The 23,841-nt window shown below is 42.5% G+C and overlaps 1 long non-coding RNA gene and 1 pseudogene across 2 annotated transcripts in view; both read left to right on the top strand.

Moving 5' to 3' along the window:
- The window catches only part of LOC144220670 (uncharacterized), a 57,031-nt gene that overhangs the window by 25,567 nt on the left and 7,623 nt on the right, over positions 1 to 23,841 (top strand). The gene's annotated exons all lie outside the window — the stretch shown is intronic.
- On the top strand, positions 21,543 to 23,475 carry LOC144220681 (ubiquitin-conjugating enzyme E2 variant 2 pseudogene; annotated as a pseudogene).

Here is a 23,841-nt window from a genome sequence, read left to right as displayed (position 1 = left end):
AGCAGCTGCTCTGGTTCATACCTGACTCTCAAGAAAGAATCAGCACCCAGTTATTTACACTTCACTGTGAATGTCAGTTTGTGGGGAAGTCTGATCTTTTACTAGGAAAAGTAAAGCTCTGTTCACAGGGAAAGGGACACTGGTCATCAGCAAGTAGCTTGTAAGAACATTCCTGAGGCCCCTGAGATCATGCCTGCTACTTGCTGTTCTTAGTACCCAATTAGAGTTGAAGATTTTTGAGTACTGGTATTTTAGAAACAAAATGGTCAACAGAAATGGCACTGATACTCCTTACTTTGTTGGTGAAGAAACTGAGACCCAGAAAGGAGTGGCAGCTTGCCATGTTACTCAACAAGTTAGTGGCATAGTTGGGACTCAAACTGTGATCATTAGATCATCAATGAGCAAAATTTGGACCTGATATTATTTTCTCTCCCTGCACAGAACTGGACAGTTTTCAGTTGCATAAATCCTCATAGATCTTCGACATGGCAGGGAAGGGTGGTAGGGTTTTTGATACAAAAAAAAGGAATAAGGAATAGAGAGGAGGCTATCTGTGGACTAGCTTCTGAGTTGCTGTTACGACTGCTTCAAAATGGTATATGGAAGTAGGATCAGAAAAAATGGCATTTGTCTTAGGTTCCAGCATTTCGGCAGAAGTCCATTATGTGGGCTTGGCAACTCACGTAGCCTCCTCATTCATTTACTGAACAAGGAACAAGAATAGGTCATCTCTAAGCAAATCTGTAGACTTTCCATCCCTAGAGCTGGGGACACCAAGATCCTAACAATGGATCTGATGAGGGAGTAGTGGATGGAGCAAGGGCGTGATGGTTATTCGCTGTTTCGGGGACAGGAAAGAGGCCACTTTGGCTAAGAGGAATGATTTGCATTGGCAACTTTTAGTAAAATACAGATAACATTTAGTCTCTTAATGTGATAAAACATACCTATCCAGAACAAAGAAAGAATGTTCACTCATTTTACCATAATTAAATGCTGTCCTAGAAGTAGTAGACAAAGCTCTAGCTCTTCGATAGGCCCCTTTTAAACTCAGAGAATTACAAGAATCCTAGTCCTTTACTAAAAGAAGTGACTCTCTAATGGTAAAATTTTGGTGTTGTTGACAAGTAATAAAATAGAGGAAATACTTTTAGGGAGGAGATTTCTAGATGGTCTTCAAACCATACTTAGACATTTCTATTTTCCCAAAGGAGCATCTTCAATGGTAAGCAGTTTGTAACAGCTCTTCACTCTCAATTCTTCCTAGTTTCATAGACAGGACAGGCTTGTAGAAGGAGTGCTATTCACAAGAAGACCACTTCCAGGTTTGCCATTCACCAGGAAGGAGGCCTTGGCCAAGGCAGTTTATATCACCAAACCCCTGTAGGTTTTGATGAAAATAGATGTAATGATACCAATCTGTTTGCTTCAGAAAGTTGTTATAAGAATTAAGCGGAAAATAACGTATATGAATGTATATTATTATTGAAGGGAATTTATAAATATGAGGGGTGGATCTCCCCAAGCCTTTGGGTCTTCAGTCTCCAGGGAGCCCATGCAGAGCTATGAATGTACACTCAGCCTATAAAACGGCAACCTTTTTCTAGCACACCCAAGGCACGCATCACAGAATCACATACACCTAGAGTATATGGCTTTCAGAGTGAGAGCCAGCTTGGGACTGTGTTAGCAGAGCAGGTACAGTTAAAAAGCCTGGGGCTTTGGAATTTTTAAAAGGGACCCAACACCAACATCTCTGAAATAAATTGATTTGGTTGAAACTCTTCCAAAGAAATTACCTTAATTCTGAGACTAAATATGCTGCGTTCCAGCCCAAATGGACTTTTCTTGGCCAATCCTCTGAAAGTAAACATTCAAGTTTAATAGGGAAAGGGCAGTAGAACTTGCAGTTTTAGCTCACTGATGTCACCCATCGCTTTTCGAGCCAAAGAACAAGAAAATCCAACACTTCCTTCAAGAATGAAGGCATCATATGGGAATGATACAAATATGTTTGTGGTTTCTATATATTTTCTTTTAAAGAAAAACACAGGAATTGAAGAAGATACATTTTTCAGAATCTTGACAGACATATGTGCTTCTCTCAGAGAGGGGTCCACCTGGGAATCTTGGCTGTCTGGTCAAAAAGGCTGTCTTTTTATTCTTCAATTAAGAAGTGGGAATGAAAGAGAAGCACAGAGAGTTTAATGTTGAGTTAAACTCCAAAACTCAGATGGAGGGACAAGATCTTAGTATTGAGGAATAAGAACGTTTTGGACCTGAAAGTCAAATGTTCATTTTACTACAGAGGAAGTGTCAAAATTAAGATCTGGGAGAGTTGTGTAACTTGCCTCAGATCACAAGGCTTCTGTCATCAGGGCTAGACTAGAACACAGAGCTTTTTAGCACCAGGACTCTTATTATCTTGTTTGAGATGAAATCATTCCTGATTAACGAACACATATTCCTAAGGCCACCCTGAAATGCACTGTTCTTACACTGCCTGGCAATAATGACTGTGAGTAATGAAATGATATGCAGCAACATCCCACTGCATACAATGAAGCAGGCAGAGCCTCCTTCCAGTGGCAGCTGACTGGAGTTAAGGGCAGGAGAATGAAATCGTTGATTTCAAATATATTCATAGAGCTTGCAGTTTGAGGAATTTCTTGGTGATTTCCACAGGAGAGAGCAGAATACTTTGGTGACTCCAGCTCAGTTCCATCAACCTTTACAAGCACTCTTGAGCCAGGTGGATGTTCAGAAGTAAGGAAGCCCATCCCAGCCTAGAGGGAGCTCAGGGTCCAAAGAGGAGAGCAGAGACTGAAGCTTCTTCATCCTTCTATCCACAGCCCTTAACTCCCATCAAGTATTTAAGCAACATTTGGTGATTGAATATGGATGGTTACAAGTTAAGTTGGTGGTAGAACTGCCTCCAGTGTGGTGAAGAGGGGATGATCAATCTTCCTGGGGTGTGGAAAAGAACAAGGTCAAGGAAAACTTCAAAGCTGATGCTCGATCTGAGCCTAAAGGGAAACACATTGCAGAACAAAAGATCATCTGCTGGTCTATTTAAGTTTCAGGGTATCCAGTTCTGATACTTTTAAGGAGGGCCCCTTGTAGAACATAAAGCACCCCAAATTCCCTGATATGGAAAGTGACTCCTGGGTCTGAGAGCAGGTCTTAGGGTGCCCAGCATGTGGGCATCGAACTACTGTGTGTGTCTGTGTCTGGGTGGAGCTTCGTCCTGAGGGCACTGAAGCTGACCTCTGGCCTTGGGCCTCTGGTGGCCTCACCTGACTTCCTGCCTGCCCTCACTTGGGTCTCTGAGAAAGGCTGTTGTACTTGGCCTCCCTCCACCCCCAGGGTATGCAATTACTCAGAATCTCCCAGCTGCTCCCAAACCCCACACTGAGTTTCCAAACAAAACCTGTGAAAACAGATCTCTGGTGGCAGCTTCGGCCACATTTGGCAACTGCCCATGTCCATGGTCCACCAGTAGGCTCCTGAGTCCCAGACGCTCTCCACTCCAGATGCAGATGAAGCCTGGATGGACACTGTCTTTGAGACAAATCCAGGAAAGATCTGCCCAGGAACTCGTGGGTTCGATGTTTTTCTTTTGGCTCCATCCAAACCTAATGGGGCTGAATATCTGCGCCGTGGCCCGTCCCTTTAGTGCAGGCACAGGCTCATACCTCTGTAATGGTGCAGGAAGAAAGAGGCTCTCCTCCTCACTACTGGGCCTTGTGGGAGCTCTGAATAATCTCTGCTGCTTCCTGTATGGGAACCTCGCGGTAGGAGTGCCCCGCCCCCTCACTCCTTCACCTACCGTTCTCCCTTCTTACATTGTTACCATCCTTTGGAGACATGCTTCTGCCAGATTCATCTTTTCAGAGTGTGAACCTTTGCTGACATGATTCAAAACCCTTCCAAGGCCAGCTTGCTTGGGCCATGATGCCCTATCTTGTTAGCCTGGCATTAAAACCTTCTGTGGTCAAGGTGCCGTGGTTTGAGCCAGTCTTCCTCATCCACAGGTACAGATGTTTGTTGGAAGCAGCTGCCCAGACTCAGGCTACATTTCCTACCCATTTAATTTTGCAAATGAAATGTAAGCAAAATGATATGTGTCACTTCAGGGCTAAGGTAGTGAGGAAGAGGGTGCAGCCTGCCTATCCCCTTTTTTTCTGGTTCTGTCAGCTGGAAACAGGATTCTGTACCTGTGGCAACCAAGGAACCACAAGATGGGAGGAGCATGGGTCTCAGAAACACCACTTGGAGTAAAGCATTTTGCTGACAAGGGAAACTTTGTTGGTCTGGTTTGTGACATAGAGATAGCTGTGTATTGTCTTCAGCCATTGGGAATTTGGGATTTATTTTGGTTTTGCCTCATGTTGCCTTAACTTTATTTTCTATCACTGTCATTTATACCCCCATCTTTAGGCCAAATCTTCTGTTCCTTGTACACACTTCTTGCCTGCCTGTGCACACCTTGCCTTCCCTGCTTTGTGCCTTGATCCTTACCTGTATGAATCCACATCCTGCCCATGACTCAAGATGCACGGAAAGGGCCCTGCTGTACTCAGCTTCCCTCAGCCACTGCGGCTGGGCCTCAGATCGCCATATCTGCTCCTCTCATCCCACTGTGTGGTTCAGCTGGCGTTTTATCTTAATTCCCTGCCTACTTGTAAATACTTGGGAAGTTGGGGAGCTCATGCTCATTTACTCTTGTTATCCCCATAGCAGAGCACCGAGTGCCCCCCTCCACCCAACTCCCTGTGTTTAAAGTCACCTGGAATTAATGATTGAGAGAATAAATGAATTGTAAGTGCAGGGCCCTCTTGTGGTGAAATGACAGAATCAGCAGTTTGTCTTTCTGTGCCCTGCCTCCCCTTTCTGTTCCCATACCACCCTCGCCTGCTGTCCCCACAGTCTCCTCCCTCCCTTCATGAATGTCACAGTGGAGGACAGAGTCCATAGTCTTCAAAGCCAGACTGCCAAGGTCACAACCTGGACTTTGCCATTTCTCACCTGACTGTGAGCATGCCCCATAGCCTCCATGCTTCAATTTCCTTATTGTGAAATAGCTCATAATAACTCATCAGACTCATCAGAGTTGACGAGACTAGGTAGTCTCTGTAAAGTTCTTAGAACATAACGGGCCATAGTGAGTGCAGCCTGAGGATTCACATCTCATGGTGCGTCGTGCCTTCTCATTTTTCTTTGCCTACATCGGTTGCCCTGCTTTTCTAGACACTGTGGAGTCAGGGCTGACATTAGTTCAGGCCCTGGATTGCTGATGGGGCTTCTCTTGTGTGTTACCACCAGTCGCTAGCAAGGGACTGACCAAACGCTTTGCAGACAGTGACTCTGAGCCAGAAAGAGATCTATGATCAATGGGCTCTATGTGCCGTTAATTCAGGAGAGGAAATAGTGACGTATGTGCCAGGTAGTATCCATACCCCAAAGAAGTGGGATTTTACTAGAAGTTAACTTAGAGGAATGAACAATTAATTGTGGAATTTCAATTATCTATAAGTTAATGTAGATTAATTCAAATGACTCATAAGATCTTAGTGCTATAAAACCACAGAAAATCATTTACTACATACTCTTTTTAAAATTTTTTAAAATTTATTCCTGAGAGAGAGAGAGAGAGAGAGAAGGGGAGGGTCAGAGAGAGAAGGAGACACAGAATCTGAAACAGTCTCCAGGCTCTGAGCTGGCTGTCAGCACAGAGTCCGACATGGGTCTCGAACCCATGAACCATGAGATCATGACCTGAGCCGAAGTTGGATGCTCAACCGACTGAGACACTCAGACACCCCTACGTACTCTCATTTAACTTATCAAAAAACCAATGCCAAGACAAGTGACTTACCCAAGGTGATACAGTTGGTTTCAACAGAACAAAGTCAAGAACCAGGCACCTATGAGTCTTGTGTATCCTTGGGTCTCATAAGTGCTAATCTCAGGTGAATCTTACAAAGCTTTTCATACCTCATTCTTCTACCCAAGAACCTTCAATAGCTTCCTACTACCTTAAAGATCAAGGTTAAGTCTCTTTAAAATAAGTTTTTAATATTTTAATTTTATTTTTTAAAAGTTTTCATTTAAATTCCAGTTAGATAACATACAGTGTAGTGTTAGTTTCAGGTGTACAGTTTAGTGATTCAATACTTACATACAGAAACCCAGTGATCAAAGATCAAGGTTAAATCCTTTTTTAAATGTTTATTTATTTTGAGAGAGAGAGAGTGCACCTGAGTGCACATGTGAGTAAGGTAGAGCAGAGAAAGAGGGAGAGATAGTATTCCAAACCAGGTCCACACTGTCAGCATAGAGTCCCAAATGGGGCTGAATCCGACGAACCAGTGAGATTACGACCTGAGCCAAAATCAAGAGTCAGACACTTAACCAACTGAGCCACTCAGGCTCCTCTCAGCGTTAAGTCTCTTATGTGTTGAAATCATTCACAGTCTGATCTTCTCTTCCCACTCAGAATCAAATAGTGGCTGGCATTCTCCTATGTTGTTGGTGATCCTATAAATTGGCATAATCCTTTTGGAAAGCAGTTGGCAACACACATCAAGAACGAAAAACAGGGGCGCCTGGGTGGCTTAGTCGGTTAAGCGTCCGACTTTCGCTTAGGTCATGATCTCGCGGTTTGTGGGTTCGAGCCCCACGTCGGGCTCTGTGCTGACTGCCAGCTCAGAGCCTGGAGCCTGTTTCAGAGTCTGTGTCTCCCTCTCTCTCTGACCCTCCCCTGTTTACGCTGTCTCTCTCTATCCTAGAAATAAAATTAAAAAAAAGAACGAAAAACATGCTCATATAGCCCAGTAATCCTACTTCTTGACCCCTTCCTAAAGAAATGTTCCTCAGTACAGAAAAATCTGTATGCATAAAGATGTTCATCATAGCATTATTTATATAACACAAAACTCTAGAGAACCAAGTATTTCCTATTGAAGAGATTTTTGATTAATTATGATATATTTGCTAGATGAACTTGTGAGATCCTGATAAATGATGGAGATACCAACGATGAAATAACATGCTAAATAACATGCTAAGATATAATGTTAAATAAAAAAGCAATATATAAAATATATGCAGAGGGGCACCTGGGCGGCTCACTTGGTTAATCATCTGACTCGATTTCTACTCAGGTCACAATCTCATGATCATGAGATCAAGCCATGCATGGGGCTCTGTGCTGGGTGTGGAGCTTGCTTAAGATTCTCTCCCTCTCTCCCTCTGCCCTTCCCCTGCTCAGGTGCATGCTCTCAAAAAAACTATATATATATATATACATATATATATATGCGGAATATGATTACGTGATGTGAAAAAAGTAAGGGGAAAAAGGCACTAAAGAAGTTTAAACCGTTGTACAGGGTTTTTCCCTATTATCCAAAATGTATGCAACTGCCTTACATTATTTTCATAATACTAAATTTTTTAATTTTCACCATGATAAATGCTGTCACTATAAAACTTTTAAAGGTTCCTCATTGCCCACTGTAGTATAAAGGAAAACACCTGCTCTCAGCACCTATGGGTCCCCGCCATGCTGCCTGGTTCTTGCTTTCCATCCCTGTCTTCCAGAACATTGGGTTTTTGTGCTTCCTGTGTTCTCATCAGGCCAGCCCTTGGCTGTATCCTAGGTGAGAAGGAGGCTTTGGGGTCAGAGAAGAAAATGATGACCTTGGAGGTGGACAGAACTTAGGGACCCACCTTTGCCCATTTATTGCTGGGTGACTGGGCACACTACCTGATCCCTTAAAACCTCTTTTTCCTCATCTGTAAAGTCAGAAATGATAATACTTATCTCTTGGGATGCCACAGGGATTAAGTGAGACACATATGCAAGTCCCTGGCACAGTATGGGTACCTTTAATAAGATTTGTTTCCTGCCATGGCTCATACCATCTTCAACTTTTCCCTTGTCTGGGATCCTCTGACTCTTCTCTTTGTTAATTCACGCCTTGAGGTCTGGCATGAGTTAATAAAGGGTGTTTATTTTTTGTTTTGTTTTGTTTTTTGAGAGAGAGGGAGAAGGGGAGGGGCGGGGTAGAGGGAAAGAGTGACAAAATCTTAAGCAGGCTTCATGCCCGGCTCAGAGCCTGATGCGGGACTTGATCTCACGACCCTGAATCACAACCTGAGCAGAAATCAAGAGTCAGATGTTTACCTGACAGAGCCACCCAGATACCCGGATGTCTGGCATGTGCTTTTAAGCAGTGTTCCTCAAATGTAGTCTGTAGACCTGTCCTCAACAAGATGGGTGTGGAAGAAGAGTGGACATCAGTGTGGTCTTGCCACAGATGGGGAGCCAACAGTTCAGGCCCAGGATGGGGCTTGAGTGGTCTGCCTAAAAATGCAGGGGGACATGGGGAGTGTGGAGAAATGTGGGGAGGACAGGTGAAAAGTTAGACAAAGTCACTGAAAATCGGTGACAAGTCCATGGGGGTTCACTGCACTATTTATTTAGCTTGTGTGGATATTTGAATACTTCCATAATAACAAGAGTTGAAAATTCTTTTTTTTTTTTAATGTTTTATTTATTTCTAGGAGAGAGAGAGAGAGAGACAACGTGAGCAGGGGAGGGTCAGAGAGAGTCACAGACTGTCACAGACTGAATCAGGCTCCAAGCTCTGAGCTGGCAGTCAGCACAAAGCCCGACGCGGGGCTCGAACCCACGAACCGCGAGATCATGACCTAAGCGAAAGTTGGACGCTTAACCGACTAAGCCACCCAGGTGCCACAAGAGTTGAAAATTCTTATAGAGGGAGCACCTGGGTGGCTCAGTCAGTTGAGCGTCTGAGTTCGGCTCAGGTCATGATCTCTTGGTTTATAGGTTCAAGCCCTGTGTCGGGCTCTGTGCTGACAGCTCAGAGCCTGGAGCCTGTCTTCGGATTCTGTGTCTCTCTCTCTTTCTGACCTTCCCCTGCTCATGCTGTCTCTTTCTCTCTCTCAAAAATAAATAAAAATATTTTTTAAAAAAGAAAATTCCTATAGAAAAGTCATCGGAGATGCCTCATTAGTACCATGTTCTTGGATGTACTGTTCCTGTGCATTTTATTCCCACTGACCTCACTTGTAATGACACCTTTGCATAATTACTTGTCTTTTTATATATGTGTATGTGTGTGTACACATTCACGTGCATTATAGACACACATATACATACATATGTATACACGTGTATACAGTCTCCAAGTAAAGTATGAACTCCCTGAGGGCAGATATCCTGTTTTACATTTTTCTTGCTTCGTACTGCACTTTTTCAAGACATGGGGATGCCCAGTCCTTGATTTGTGAATGATATAGATCAGGTTATCTAAATTGCTTGATCCCTGTGCCTCTCCCTGGAGATTCTGAATGGCTTGGCTTAGGACAGGACACAGCCTAGATCTGCCAAGAAACCTTCCTTTGTATCTGAAGGGCAGTTCGATCTTATAATGCTCCCTATTAAAATATGCATGCGATTGGGAAGAGAAAGTGAATTCAGACACTTACAGAGACTTGCTGATCATTGCTGGCCCAAGGCAGAGAGAAGGAATGGGGTGGGGCCGGGAATAAGGTCCAGGTGGGGTGGTCTCTGAAGGAGAAGGTCCAAGAGCAAAAAAGAAAACTTCACTGATTTTTTTAATCAACACTGAATCTATGTGTTGTATCCATGCCTTTGGGCTTTGAAAATTCCTTCAGAAATCTCCTTTCAATTATTTAAACAAATGTCAAGCTAATTCACCAATCTGGAACAAGAATCCACAAAAAGATGATGAGTCTAAGAAACATGTACTCTGTAAGGGTCCTGATTACAGCTTAGAAATGATAATAGATATAATGGGTCCCATGCAGTGGGCTCCTCTGTGTCAGGCACTATGCCAAGAGGGAGAAACTAAGGCCACATGGCTTAGTAAGTAGAAAAACAGCTATTTGGATCTGAATCAGTTTGGTTTCAAAGGCCACCTTCCTATCACACCATGCTACTTCTGTAGACAACCAGTACCCAGATCCAGGGATGTGTGGATTCTCAGTCAATACTGGGCATATGACTGAGCAGATGAGCCTGTGTTTGATTCCTGTTTGTCCTCAACCCTGTGCTGGGGGCCAGAAGACTTACAGCAGGATCTAGATTTAGAGGGAAAGTCTATAAAACAAGCAAGCAAGCAAGCAAGCAAGCAAACAAACCTTAAAAACAAAGAGAATGACTGAAAGGTAGAAAAGTGAAGCAAAGATTGAGAGGAAGAGGGAAATGATTGGGGTAATTACACAGGCAGAGGAAAGCACTGATGGCAGCCAGCCCTCCAGGTGGTCCTCATGGTTCATGAAGAAGCAAGGCAGTGTGAAGCTGGAGGGACAAATGGAGTTCTGGGAGCCACTGCGTGGCCTGGGACTCACTGGGCTGTTGGCCTGAGCCTGTGGAATGGTTGACCATGGGGTTCTGGATGGCAACCAGTGCTGACTGCTGAGAAATGTTCAGGGAAGGAAAGAGCTGCTAAACTCACCGACACTCGGGTCCCGATGCCTCATTCTTGCGCCTGCCCTGTGCGTATATCATTCAGTATTCCACCAGTCACTCCTTCCCAGCATCAGTCTTGTCTATCGAAACAACTGGAAATGCCATTATCTGAATATAATTGCATTTCTGCAGAGAGACCTCAGTCTCAGTGGATAATCTGACATCATAGGCCATGATGGATCATCTCGGACCATATGCCCTGAAAGACACACATACCACACTAAAGCCAAAGATTATGTCACATGCACTCTCGTCTCTCCACTAAAGCTCCTGTCGTCAGTAAGTTGGGCTCCAAATGCAAGCATGGGAGGCAGCAGAAAACCAGGACATCTGTCCTGTATCCTGGGAGCAGGCAGGGGTGGGAGTGAGCTGACAAAGGGGATACTACTTTCCGCCTCCTTGACCCTGCGCTTCTTGCCTGGTCAGCTCTCTTATTCAGCATCTCCCCTCATTTTGTGCTCTCCACCTCCTATTTCTTTTGAAATCAAGCAAAATAACATTTCTTAATCTTAACCAGCTTGAGTGAGTAGTTAAACAAGGAATATGCATTTTTAAACCTGTCATACGTGAGAGACACAAAACAAAGGGGTACAGAAAGGTTTCCATGTGGGGATGATGGTAATCCGTTTGATTACAACAAGCTTCAGACCTTACTGCAGTCATCACAATATCCCCTTGAGGTTCCTGGTGCCAGGAACATCCTTTGGATCTCTTCTTTTTATTGGAAAATGTAAAATTATGTCACATAAGGAGATTCCCAATTGACTTCCAACTATGTGGAGTTATGGATTCTCTTCTCCAGCTGATAGCCCTTGGGTGACAAGCTACAGACAGCCAACGAATCCAGGACAGGGAAAATATTTTTGGTTCATGTGTTAAGGCTGCTGAAGTTAAAGTCATCCTTCAAAACCTCCTCCAGAAATCTGGGATCTCCAGTTGGGATTGTCTCTGCCTCCCCTCACTGACCATAGTCTTCTCTGCTTAGGGCACTTGTCAAAGACTAAACGTGATGCCTTTGCCTTTGGGCCTCGAAGAGGGCCTCAGACCCCACGGGCATCACATAGGTGTCTTGTGAACAGCAGCCTTTGTTTCAGAGAGCACTAGAGACCCTCAGAAACCCCTTTACCTCATTAAGGTGGCAATGAATGGCCCAGCTCCCTACCTCCTAAAACAGAGAATGATCTCAGAGGTACTGCAGCTTGACTTTGAAGCCAGATGTGGCTTTTTGTGTGTGACCAACTCACATCAGTCTGCAGAGGAACCTGAAGCTTCCTAATGCAGAAACACAGGTGATCATGTACAGTAGCTGTAGGGAGATGTGTCTTACCAATACGTATTTCGACATTCTGGGGAGGTTCCAGGTAAACAGAGATACAGTAATCATTTCGAGCTATGTAGAGATTGCTATTGGCTCAATGATTGTCCCCATCAAGGTGAGGAATAATGGGAAGTGCTCTTTCTCTGGCTCAAATCACTTATTCCTGTTGGTTGATTTTTTTTTTTAATTATAGAGAGTTACAGCTATAGTGTGTTTGTAAAGGAAGAGGTTCATTGTTAATATTGTCAGTGCATTTACCTCAGGACAATTTTATTATGCAAATTTATCATTATGAAGTGCATTTTTAAAATAATGAAGGCCTATGTGGCATTTGAAACATTTCCTATAATTATTTCACAATAGGATATAGATTAGCAAATAATATAGGGTAGAGGATACTAGCGGAGATTTTTATAGGAAAACAAAAAGTGCACATGAAATATAGTTTGGCCAGGTTTAATACTCACAGAATACACTTTAATACTTTCATATGGTCTGAATAATATCCCCATATTGATTTTTTCCTTGTTTCTCCCAACTCCACAGCAAATGTACGACAATGGCTCATTGATTTATTGTGAGTGTAGCAATGGGTTTATAACAGCATGAATCATGCCGATTGCTCAATTCACCACATGCCTTAATAAAAGTTTCACTTTAATAAAACTGAGCTAAGGCAAATATGCCCAGAGGCTGGCCTGACATTCCTTATACATTACCGTGCCTCAGGAAATTATTGCCATATATTTTACAGCAGCTACAGTAGGCTAGGGGGTCAGGATTAAAATGTACTAACTACTGTGATATTTAACAGAACTCCTGTGTTCCCAGTTAACCCTCACAGGTACAAAATGAACAGAGCAATTAGGAGAGAGAATGGTGTAGGGAACAGAACTGGGTTGGGATGCAAGCAATGGGGACCAACACTGGCCCTTGCGACACTACGAGTGTCCCCTAAGCACACTGTACAGCAGAGGTGAAAGTACTTGTCTTACTTCCCTTCCAGAGTTGCTATGGGTATCAGAAAAGAAAGAGGAAGGGGCGCTTGGGTGGCTTAGTCGGTTAAGCGTCCGACTTTCGCTTAGGTCATGATCTCGCGGTTCGTGGGTTCGAGCCCCGCGTCGGGCTCTGTGCTGACTGCCAGCTCAGAGCCTGGAGCCTGTTTCAGAGTCTGTGACTCCCTCTCTCTCTGACCCTCCCCTGCTCACGCTGTCTCTCTCTCTCTCTCTCCTAGAAATAAATAAAACATTAAAAAAAAAAAAGAAAAGAAAGAGGAAGCACAGTGCATTACAAACTACAAATGCAATGCAGGGTAAGGTGAGGGATGTCATACTGAGGGGCGGAGCCTGTGAGGCACACACGCCAGCCCCTTAGCACTGTGAGCTGTCTTTAGCAAGTGGATCATCAGGATTGTTAATAACAATGAGTTTGGATAACTAAGAGATCTTGCTCCATTGATACGTTTTTAGGGGTTAAAAAAAGAGAGATATCCAATCATTCTAAAAGAGCATTATTATTTTTGTTTTCCCTAGGAAGAGTGGAAAACACCCCAGCACACCTGTGTTGTGTTGGGGTTGTGAGAATGCAGGCCAAAGGGAGTTGCAGGTACTATTTAAGTGACCTATCACCTGCTCATTACTACTCTGGAAGAAATGGTGATCAGACAGTTCATAGGCTATTAATGCCAATAGATGAAACATGTGCTAGTCTAGAAGGAGAAGAAGCCTCTTTGGACTTCTAGTCAATGCCAGTCCCTTACATCTTCATTATAGAATCTGTGATAGAGTAAGGGGGATGATATGGTCCTATGGGAAGAGTCAGTCGGCTTTGGACTTGAGTCTTGCCTCTACCATTAATTACTGGCTGTAGGATCTTGAGCCAGGTGTAAAATCTCTCTGGGCCTCCATTTCCTCATCTGTAAAATGGGGGGTTATATTTGCTGGAGTGACAGATGTAAAGTGCCTGGACTTACAGACATTGGAAACTACTGTTCTCTGCACCTGGACTGTATCTCCCCAGCTGGACTGTATCTTCCACACTTTATCCTTTCCCATTTCCCTCAGCTCTGTTTCACCCCAGCCTGGCGGGGAGGGCACTGTTCTCTCAGCTCCCTGCTCTGGGTCACGTGCCCCCGTTCTCTCCCAGGGGACCTAAATCACATTGGCACTCACCGGACCAGCTTGTCCCCATCTCAATCCCTGCCTGTCCCTCCAGTCAGAACCTGGAGGAAAGACACTGTGTTTTGTTCTCAACTTTGTTCCCCGTGTTCAGCTCTCTGCCTGGGACACGGAAGGTATGAATGAATACACGAATTAATGATGCACAGCCAGGTCACATCGCAAGGAGTATGTTATTTCACAAAACTGAACTTGATCAGAAGTTGAAAATGAGCGATGACTCCAGAGGTGCTGGAAGGGCCCACACTGAATTTCCCACTCCAAGTTGCTGCTTCAGAAATGGAATCACAATAACACATGGCTAATATTTACTGACTGCTTACTAGGTGCGAGGCACTGCGCTAATCACTCTGCATACCCCCTGCTGTTAGTCCTTGGAACAGCTCTGTGACATATGTGCTATTATTAGTCCCACGTTACCGCTGAGCGCCCTAACCTTAGAAAGATTAAATAACTTTCCCGAGGCTACATAGCTGACAGTGGCCGAGCTAGGATGTGGACTTGTGTCTTTTGGATTCTCGAAGCTATGCTCTAACTGCTCAGTTGTACTGAACAAAGGGAGGTGAGCAATGACAGATGCCGAGGACACTGCCATCCACAGAGGAGTTACTGTTTGAATACGGGGCTCAGAGTCATAGTTCTGTGCATACCAGTTTGGCTTTCCCTCAGCCGTGTTCTGAGCTTTACGGCTCTTTCTCACTCTCACGCGCAAAGGGACTCTAACAGGGGCAGCGGGAATAAAACCCACCATCATCAACCAGGAACTGAGCTGTCAAAAGAAATGAAAAATCCAGGGGCAACTGCAGTCTTACCATTCATTAATGGGTTTATCGGGAACTCTCCTGACACTGAGCTCTAACTAGGGCATTTAAGAAAATCCCAAATTTGAAAATAAATAAGTTGGCTGACATGCAGACATTTTACATATGAATTTAATAAAATAGATTTTTCTTTTTGAAATCTTTGGTAATCTCTGAAATATATCAACTGCAACCCAGGAACATTGTATCCCAACTTGTGATTCATGAAATGAAACGGAAATGTATTATGTAATTCAATTTGGAGAGTCCAACACAGAGCTCATTAGGGCTGTTGCTGGTGATGTGGACTGCAGCTCAGAGGCCCTGTGGTTTGGGCAAACTTCTCCCAGTCCTTACCTCCCCTTCCTCCGAGGACATTTTCCCCAAATATCGTCACTCCTTAAAAATAGCATTCTTGAGCATTTTGCCCACAAATGAGGATAATTCAGAGGAAATCTTAGGAAAAACTGTGGATTGTTTCCCCTCCCCTCCCACTTTACCATTAACCCATCTCACGATGAGTCAGGCTCAGAACTGAGTCATGGCCTTTCTATGTAGTCTTTGGATCCAGACCAGACCTCGCCCGTACATCGGGCAGGTGGACACAGGGATGTCATCTGAGGTAACTGGAGCCCAGAGAATTGAAGGGACTTCAATCTTTGAACTCTCTGAAATCTCTGGACTTTTTTTCCCCCCCGCCAGTTCATCATATAGCCTGACTATACCATCAGAGCATTGTTTTCCTTACAATGGGTGATTTCTATGAAAACAAATGAGAAAATGAGTCAAAAAGTACTTTAAATCCTTAGGTTTGATAAAATTTGCTAGTTTAACAAGTGAGTGCCTTTTAGTACATTCATGATGTTGGGAACTATCACCACTCCCTAATTCCCTATTGTTTGCGTCGCCCTGAAAAGAAACCTTGTACCTGTGAAGCACTCACTCCTCATTCTCCTCTTCTCTGAGCCCCTGACAACCACTGGTCTGCCTTTGACCCCCTATGGACTTGGGTGTTCTAGACATTTCACATGAACAAATCATACGCTATGTGGTCTTTTTTGTAACTGGCTACTTTCACTTAGCATTATGTTTTCAAGGGTCATCCGTGTAGTAGCATGTACATTACGTCGTTTTTATGGCTAAATAGTATCCCATTGTATGGATATGCTACATTGTATGTATCCATTCATCAGTTGATAGACATGTGGGTTGTTTCCAATTTTCAGCCATTAATGAATGATACTTCTGTGAGTACTCATATGCAAGTTTTGGTTTGAATTTGTGTTTTCAATTCTCTTAGGTTTATCTGGGAGTAGAATTTCTAAGTCATATGATAATTTTATTTTTAACTTTTTAAGGGACCACCAAACTGTTTTCCACAGGGCTGCAGCATTTTATATTCTCTCTAGCAATGTATGAAGGTTCCAATTTTTCCGATTTCTCTACCTACTCACCAACAGTTGCTACTTTCTGGTTTTTGCTTTTTTCTTTTTTTTTTTTTCCTATTAGAGCCACTTTAGTGGGCATAAAGTGGTATCTCATTGTGGCTTTGATTCACATTTCCCTATTGACTAATGACACTGAACATCTTTCCCTGTGCTCATTGGCCATTTTTATCTCTTCTTTAGAGAAAGGTCTATCCAAACCATTTGACCATTTTTAAATTGGGTTGTTGGTCTTTTTGTTGTTTAGTTGTAAGAATTTTTATGTATTCTGGATACTAGACCCTATTGAGATACAAGATTTGCAAATATTTTCTCCTGTTCTGTGGGATATCTTTTTACTCTCCTGATGGTGTTTTTGGTATGAAAAACTTGAATTTTTGAATTTTTGATGTTCAATTTATTTTTTTCTTCTGCTCCTTATGATTTTGATGTCATATTTAAGAAACTATAGTGTAATCCAAGGTCATGAAGATTTATCCCTATATTTTCTTCTAAGGGGTTAATAGCTTTAGCTCTTACATTGAGGCCTTCCATCCACTCTGAGTAAATTTTTATCTATGGTGCGGGATAGTGGTCCAAATTTATTCTTTTTCATGTGTACATTCAAGTGTCCTAGCAGCATTCATTAAAAAGATTACACTTTCCCCACTATATGTTTTTTTTACCCTTGTCAAAAATCAGTTAACCATACATGTATGAGTTTAGTGCCAGACTTTCAATTTTATTCTATTGATCTGTGTGTCTACCTTTATACCGATAGCATATCATTTAATTACTATAGCTTGACAGTAGTTTTGAAATTAGAAAATATGAGTCCTCCAATTTTGTTCTTCTTTTTCTAGATCATTTTGGCTAATCAGGGCCTCTTGCAATTTCAGATGAATTTTGGGATCAGCTTGTTCATTTCTTCATAAAAGGCCATTGGAATTTCTTTTTAAATGTTTTAATGTTTATTTATTTTGGAGAGAGAAAGACAGAGCGTGAGCAGATAAAGGGCAGAGAGAGAGAGGGACACACAGAATCCAAAGCAGGCTCCGGGCTCTGAATTGTCAGCACAGAGCCCGGTGCAAGCTTGTGAACCCACAAGCCATCAGATCATGACCTAAGCTGAAGTCAGTTGCTTAACTGATTGAGCCACCCAGGAGCCCCAAGGCCATTGGAATTTTGATGGAGATTGCATTGAATTTTCAGATAGGCTTGGGGAATATTGCCATCTGAACAGTATCAAAACTTTTAATCCACGAACATAAGATGTCTTTCCATTTATTTAGGTATTTTAAAGTTTCTTTCTTTCTTTCTTTTTTTTTTTTTTTTACAAATAGTTTATTGTCAAATTAGTTTCCACATAACACTCAGTGCTCATCCCCACAAGTGTCCTCCTCCATGCCCATTAAAGTTTCTTTCAACAGTGTTTGGTTTTTTCTTTTCAGTGCAAATGTCTTGCACCTCTTCAGTTAAATTTATTTTTAAGCACTTTATTCTTTTGGATACTATTATAAATGGAAATTTAAAATTTCTGTTTTGGATTGTTTGTGGCTGGTATATAGAAATAGAACTGGTATTTATATGTTGACCTTGTACTCTTTGACTTTGCTAAACTTGTTTATTAGCTCTAATAGAAGGGCTTTCTCTCCCTACTTTGTGGGTTCTTTAGGAATTCACAGGGGTTTTTTCTTGGGATGAAATCTCTAAAGAGCCAAGTGGGAAATGCTGTTCACACTTTTCTTCCTGAGGGCAGGACCCAGGAAGGTGTTTGCTAGAGAAAAGAACAAAAGATATCACAGGGATTTAGGCTTGAGCTAAATTGGGATCTAAACACCTGTGAAACAGGGTGACCCTGAGGGAAGCTCTCTGCTTTGAATATCAGCTTGCACTCACCTTCCCCCAAAGAGATGACTCAAATCCAGCAGTGACAGACACTACTAGGAATTCCTTACAGCCTTGAAAGAGCCCAGCTGTGTTGGAATTGCTCTGGAATTAAGATTCTTGATAAGGTGGTCATGTGGCTGAGAACAAAGATTGTCAATTTTGCATGTGAACTTGGGAGAAACTACTAGACTTTTGTACTGAATCTCAAGTTTCTAAGGTAAATTTTCTATGAGGTTTGTCCAAGTCTCTGTCTTTTATTTCCACCACTTAAAAGTGCATATAAGAAGAGTGAGACTATTACGGTGAAATAAGCCAAAACAAAGCTTGTGTACGTGCGTACTCATACCCATACCTAACCCACTGGTCAGTGAAGCAGAAGCCCAGAGTAGAGAGCAAGTAAGAAGCGTGCATGTTCCCTCAGTGGGCAGCATGCCGGTGCATATCCCCAGGGGGTCAGCTTCCCCATCTGAAGAGAGGGAGCACTGACCTGCTTTCCCCCACTTTTCAGGCATGAGGGGAAGAATGAATGAGAATAATGATATCTCTTTTGGAAATAGAGGTGTTGTAAAATAAGATGTTTGATAATCAGCCATGTGAAGAGAATCATGTCCAAGGGCATTTTCTGTAGGTCTTAAGTTGTCCTCCAGGCAGGAAAGGATAATAAGAGCAGTAGCAGTAACAATAATAAAACGGATCTAATGGCCCAAGTCACAATGTCAAGTTCATGCTCTGCTGTTCTGTGCAATTCTGCTGTCTGTCAGCAAGTTGCTAAGATTCTAGCTTTCACAAATAGTGTTGGTTCACCTTCTCCTCTTACATAGCTCTTGCTGATTGTCTGGGTCCCTTCTGCCTCTCCCTTCCCTGCACTCAGCACTGATGCTTGAATGTTGCCACCTGGGTCTTGCTGCCTGCTGCTGGCTTCTTGTGTACCCAGCCTCCCCCTCCCCCAGCAATTCTCAACATCTGGTGAGTGTACTGCATCTTATCCACCCTGGTTAGCCTCAGCTTCTGGCATAAGGCCAAGAGCAAATATTTTTTGATCAATTGTTTGATAAGTAAAAATACTTTTGAAAATGAAAATAAGTTTAGAAAATTCATCTCAAAAAGAAAACAGCATAACCATTTTGAGTATACCAAAATGGAACCTTACTGGCCAGGAACTATTAAGCTGTCTCCCAAACACACAGAAGTAAAACACACAGCAAGGTTTCGGTGTCACAGTTTACCTTTCTCTGGCAGGATGGTCATTTCTTTAATGTTTTATTTATTTCTGGGAGAGAGAGAGACAACATGAGCAGGGGAGGGTCAGAGAGAGAGGGAGACATAGAATCTGAAACAGGCTGCAGGCTCTGAGCTAGCTGTTAGTACAGAGCCCGATGCGGGTCTCGAACCCACGAACCATGAGATCATGACCTGAGCCAAAGTCGGACACTCAACCGACTGAGCCACCCAGGCACACCAGGAGTATCATTTTTACTATGAGCTCTGGATAGGCCAAATCAACACTAAACTATAGAACTGTAAAAAAAAAAAAAAAAAAAGCCAAAAACTGATAACCTCTGTTGAGCTTCCCAACACAAATGTACCTATGTGACAGATCTTCTATCTCAATAAATTGCTATTTTTAAATGGTGCAATGGGGAAAAAAAGAGGAAAGAAAACAGTGGTGTGGTTTTGGCTTTTAAGTCTCAGATATGAAAATAATACACAATCCCCAGTGATGGCCTCTGAGCCTCAGTTTCCTCAATTACAGTATCAATATGGTAATAAAATTTACCCACATAACCTCCCAAGGTTTTGACAGACTCCAGTGATACAATGCATATAACCATGATTTATAAATTCTAAAGTGCTTCCCCATTGTAGCTAATAGTATTACAAAGATGGAGCAAAGCTCTCCATGTCGTCTGTGGAACAGGGATTTGGCATTAACCATTATCATTGTATAATTTCAGATAAGCAGACCCACTTAGATCAGAGTTGGAACTCCAGAATTTTGAGAAATGAATGATCTAATTTCATTTTTGTTTTTGTAAAATCGTCAGGCAAATTGTTTTGTGGTGTTCTTTTTTTTTCTTTTTCGTTCTTTCTTTCTCTTAACATCTGGTTTTCCTGATGTGATCAGAACTAGACATACCAAAAGAGTGTAAAAAATATTTTTGGGATATATTTGCAGACACTAGTCATTTGGATCTTTTTATGTATTTTATGGGTTCTTATCTCAGCCCAGCCAAGGCGCTCGAGTCTTTAAATATTCCTCATGTACAAGATGATGTAGTTATCAGGTGAATATTTTATATTCCATTTAATGAAGAAATTTGTTCAGACTGTACCAGCCCAAGCTCCTTTATAGTAGAAAAATGGTGGCCAAAGTTGTTCAGGTAATTTCCTATCATGGTGTAGCAGGGAGAGCCCACTTAGGAGATGGATGGCTTCTCATGTGTGCTGCCCAGTGAGTGCAAAGAGAGCTTGTGCCCTCTCATGGCTCATATCTGAACCACATGACCAGACCTCTACCTCACTTTTTTTTTTTTTTTGCAAGCTTGGACACTCCCAGACCCAAGTGTGATCATTCTGGCTGTCAAGGCAGGTGTGAAGCTGGAGCTAAGAGGAACTGTTCCCAGGTTCCCCTTTTTTCCCTCCAGGTCAAGTTCTCCCCAAGTTTAGGCATGAACAGCCACATCAGCTAGGGCTCTTAATCTGGGCTTTACCACATTGGACTCAACTGGACTTTTAAGAAGAAAGGTGGGTTATTACACTGAGACTTTGAGTGTCAGTTCTCATTCATTCATTAACACAGTAGAAAATTTTGGTTGAATGTCTGTGGCTCAGACAGTGGCAGGGTCTTGGGCACACAGTGGTGACAAGACCAGCCATGGTTCCTGCACTTATAGTCTATAAGGGGAGAAAGACTTGACTCAAAAGGACACATATTCAAATATAAAAGCACTACTGTGATAAGGGCTAGGAAGGAAAGGTAACAAGAGATATAATGGCATAAGAATGTGCCAGTCTGGGTGTCAGAAAATCTTCCCTAAGGAAATGACATTTCAGGTGAGATCAGAAGAATGACGATGGATCAGCTCAGAAGAGACCCAAGAAGAAACAGATGCTCCAGCAAAGACTGTTAAAGGAGGAAGCAAGGTATTCTGGAGAGTTGAAAGAAGTTGTGTGGTGTGACGTTAGAATAAGAAGTAGTGATACCTGCTGATGTTGATGTTGGGAAGGTAGGCAGAGACCAGCCATTAGAGGCTTTGTGTCCAGGATAAGAATCTGATCTGTAGCCTAAGAAAAATGGAAAACCATGAAAGGATTAGAAAAGCTTGGTGTAAGGACTAGTCGGAAGAAGTAAGTGAATGTCAGATATCTGTTAAGAGGCTAGAACAGTAGTCAAGACGAAACAAGATGGCAGCTAAGAAGAACTTAGTGGTGATAGAAAAAAGTAAAGATGAATGGGCAGAATGGAGAACTTGGTAAGGACTGACACAACTTGGTACTAGATTAGACATCTATGTGATGGCTACAGCAGTGACTCCTGGATTTTGGCTGGTACAGCTGGATAGGTGAGGGTGCCATTTCCTGACGTAAGGAACCCTGGAAGAGGTTCCACCAGGCATGAGGAAAGATCACAGGCTGATTTTTCACATGTTGATATTGAGGTGCCTTTGTGCCATCTCTGTGTAGACATGGAGTAGGCATATGGGTACACGAGACTAAAGCTCATGGCTGACCACGAAAACTTGCTAGTCATTGCTACCACATAGGTGGTAACTGAAGGCATGGACATGAGTGAAATTCAGTGAGTGAAGGGAGATAGATATTCCTGCTGATAGTCTTGCTTGACCTCTGCTACCAAGCTCTCGGTTCTTAGTCACATAGAGGGCTGCCTCCTCAGGCCATTGAGGATGTTTTTCATTCAGTCTTGGCAGCCTTCTTTTTTAATTAAACAGGAGTGTGTGTGTGTGTCTGTGTGTGTGCATGCATGTGTGTATGCACGTGTGTGTGTGTGTGTGTGTAGGTGTAGGTGTGTATATGTTTGTTCTGTAGATCCAGGGTTGGAAAGTTACCATGGGCTGACCTTGGATTTCATTTTCTAATGTTCTAGTCTGCCAAAGTTTTCAAAATGGAGGGAATAGAGTGATTTTTCCTGGGGCATAACTTGTTTCCTTTACTCTTGGCTTTTTACAAACCTCACACCTTCTTTCTCCAAGGTTCCCTACTGCTTAAGACTTTAAATAGTCTGATTTTGTTTCTAATTTTCTCATAAATTCACCACCCACAGTCAACTGGATAGCTGTACTTTTTCTTCTTCCAGCAAGGTTTACTAGGAGTCGAACACCTACTCTTTATTTTCCCACCTGCCTTGGCATATGATTCTGATTCCTAAAATGAGTCTACTGGTTACAGCACTATGTGGTGCTGGCACTGTGTCCCCACAGGTGCCCAAACATTCTGTTTCTTTGAGAGGGTGCTCTCAGAAGCCTCGATCTTTCCAGTGGAATTGTATGGCTGGATCTTAATTGACTTTTACTTCCTTGGTTTGGTTTGTATTGATGGGGAACACACTTGAAAACCTCAGGTGGCTCTTCTGACTTTTCTTAAGGAAAAGGTAGAGTTTTGAAGGGGTCAGAATGTGGGTTTAGGAAAGGTGAGGTTTTCTGCTTGTGGCTGATAGGCTTATCCAAGGCTAAGACTTCAGGGTCTATTTTTATTGCCTATAATTCTTTCATTTTAGTGCACAAAAACATATATTTCACTTCAAATTTAATTACCAACTAATCTAGGGTGAGCACCTACTGTAATTTGCTGGGCTCATGCTCTGGGCATACCCAAATAAGTAAGACAATCCATGCTCTTGAGATGTGTATTTGGAGGAGATGGAGAGAGAATGATCAATTCTAATTTGTCATGATGGCATGGGTAAGGGAGCAGCTAACATGAAGAGAATATTCCACTGGTGATTTTTAAAACTATGTGTCTAAAGGAACCAGTCCTGAGTAGCCTGCACAAAACAGATGTATCAGTACTTCACATCACAGGAGAAGATGGAAGTCTCCACAGACAAATTATGAAAACAGAATATAGGGCCTGAAAGTAGAATGTGGACCTAAATGCTCAGAGGCTCCCCTGTTAGTTAGATTTGTAATAAAAATTAATATTAATGGGATAAGTCATTCCAGTGGAATAATAGATGCACAGAACATAACAGTGTTAGCAAAATGGAAACATTTGTATAGCATTAAAATTAGATTTCAAGGGCTAAGATGTCTAATGATCAATGTCCAGAGAAAATATGAGGCCTCCATAGCCCCCAGAAGGACAAATGTACAACAGTTAATTTTAGTGGATCTCAAATTTGTCTTAAATTAATAACCTTCTATTGATGTTAATGTCTTTTAAATGTCACAACGAAATATACCCATGCATGAAGTAAAAGAATTCTAGCTGCCGAACATGACCTGGATATATGTAAGAATATGTTTCAGAAGTGCCTGGGTGGCTCAGTTGGTTAACCAACCACCCAACTCTTGATTTCGGCTCAGGTCATGATCTCACAGTTCATGAGTTAGAGCCCTCCATCAGCCTCTGTGCTGAAATGCAGAGCCTACTTGGGATTCTCTCTCTCTTTTTGTCTCTGCTTCTCCCCTGCTTGGTCTCTCTCTCTCTCTCTCTCTCTCTCTCTCTCTCTCTTAAATAATAAATA

Source organism: Crocuta crocuta, unplaced genomic scaffold, assembly GCF_008692635.1.
Source record: "Crocuta crocuta isolate KB4526 unplaced genomic scaffold, BGI_CrCroc_1.0 scaffold129, whole genome shotgun sequence".
Classification (NCBI taxonomy): domain Eukaryota; kingdom Metazoa; phylum Chordata; class Mammalia; order Carnivora; family Hyaenidae; genus Crocuta; species Crocuta crocuta.
This window is presented reverse-complemented; position numbering and strand designations above follow the sequence as displayed.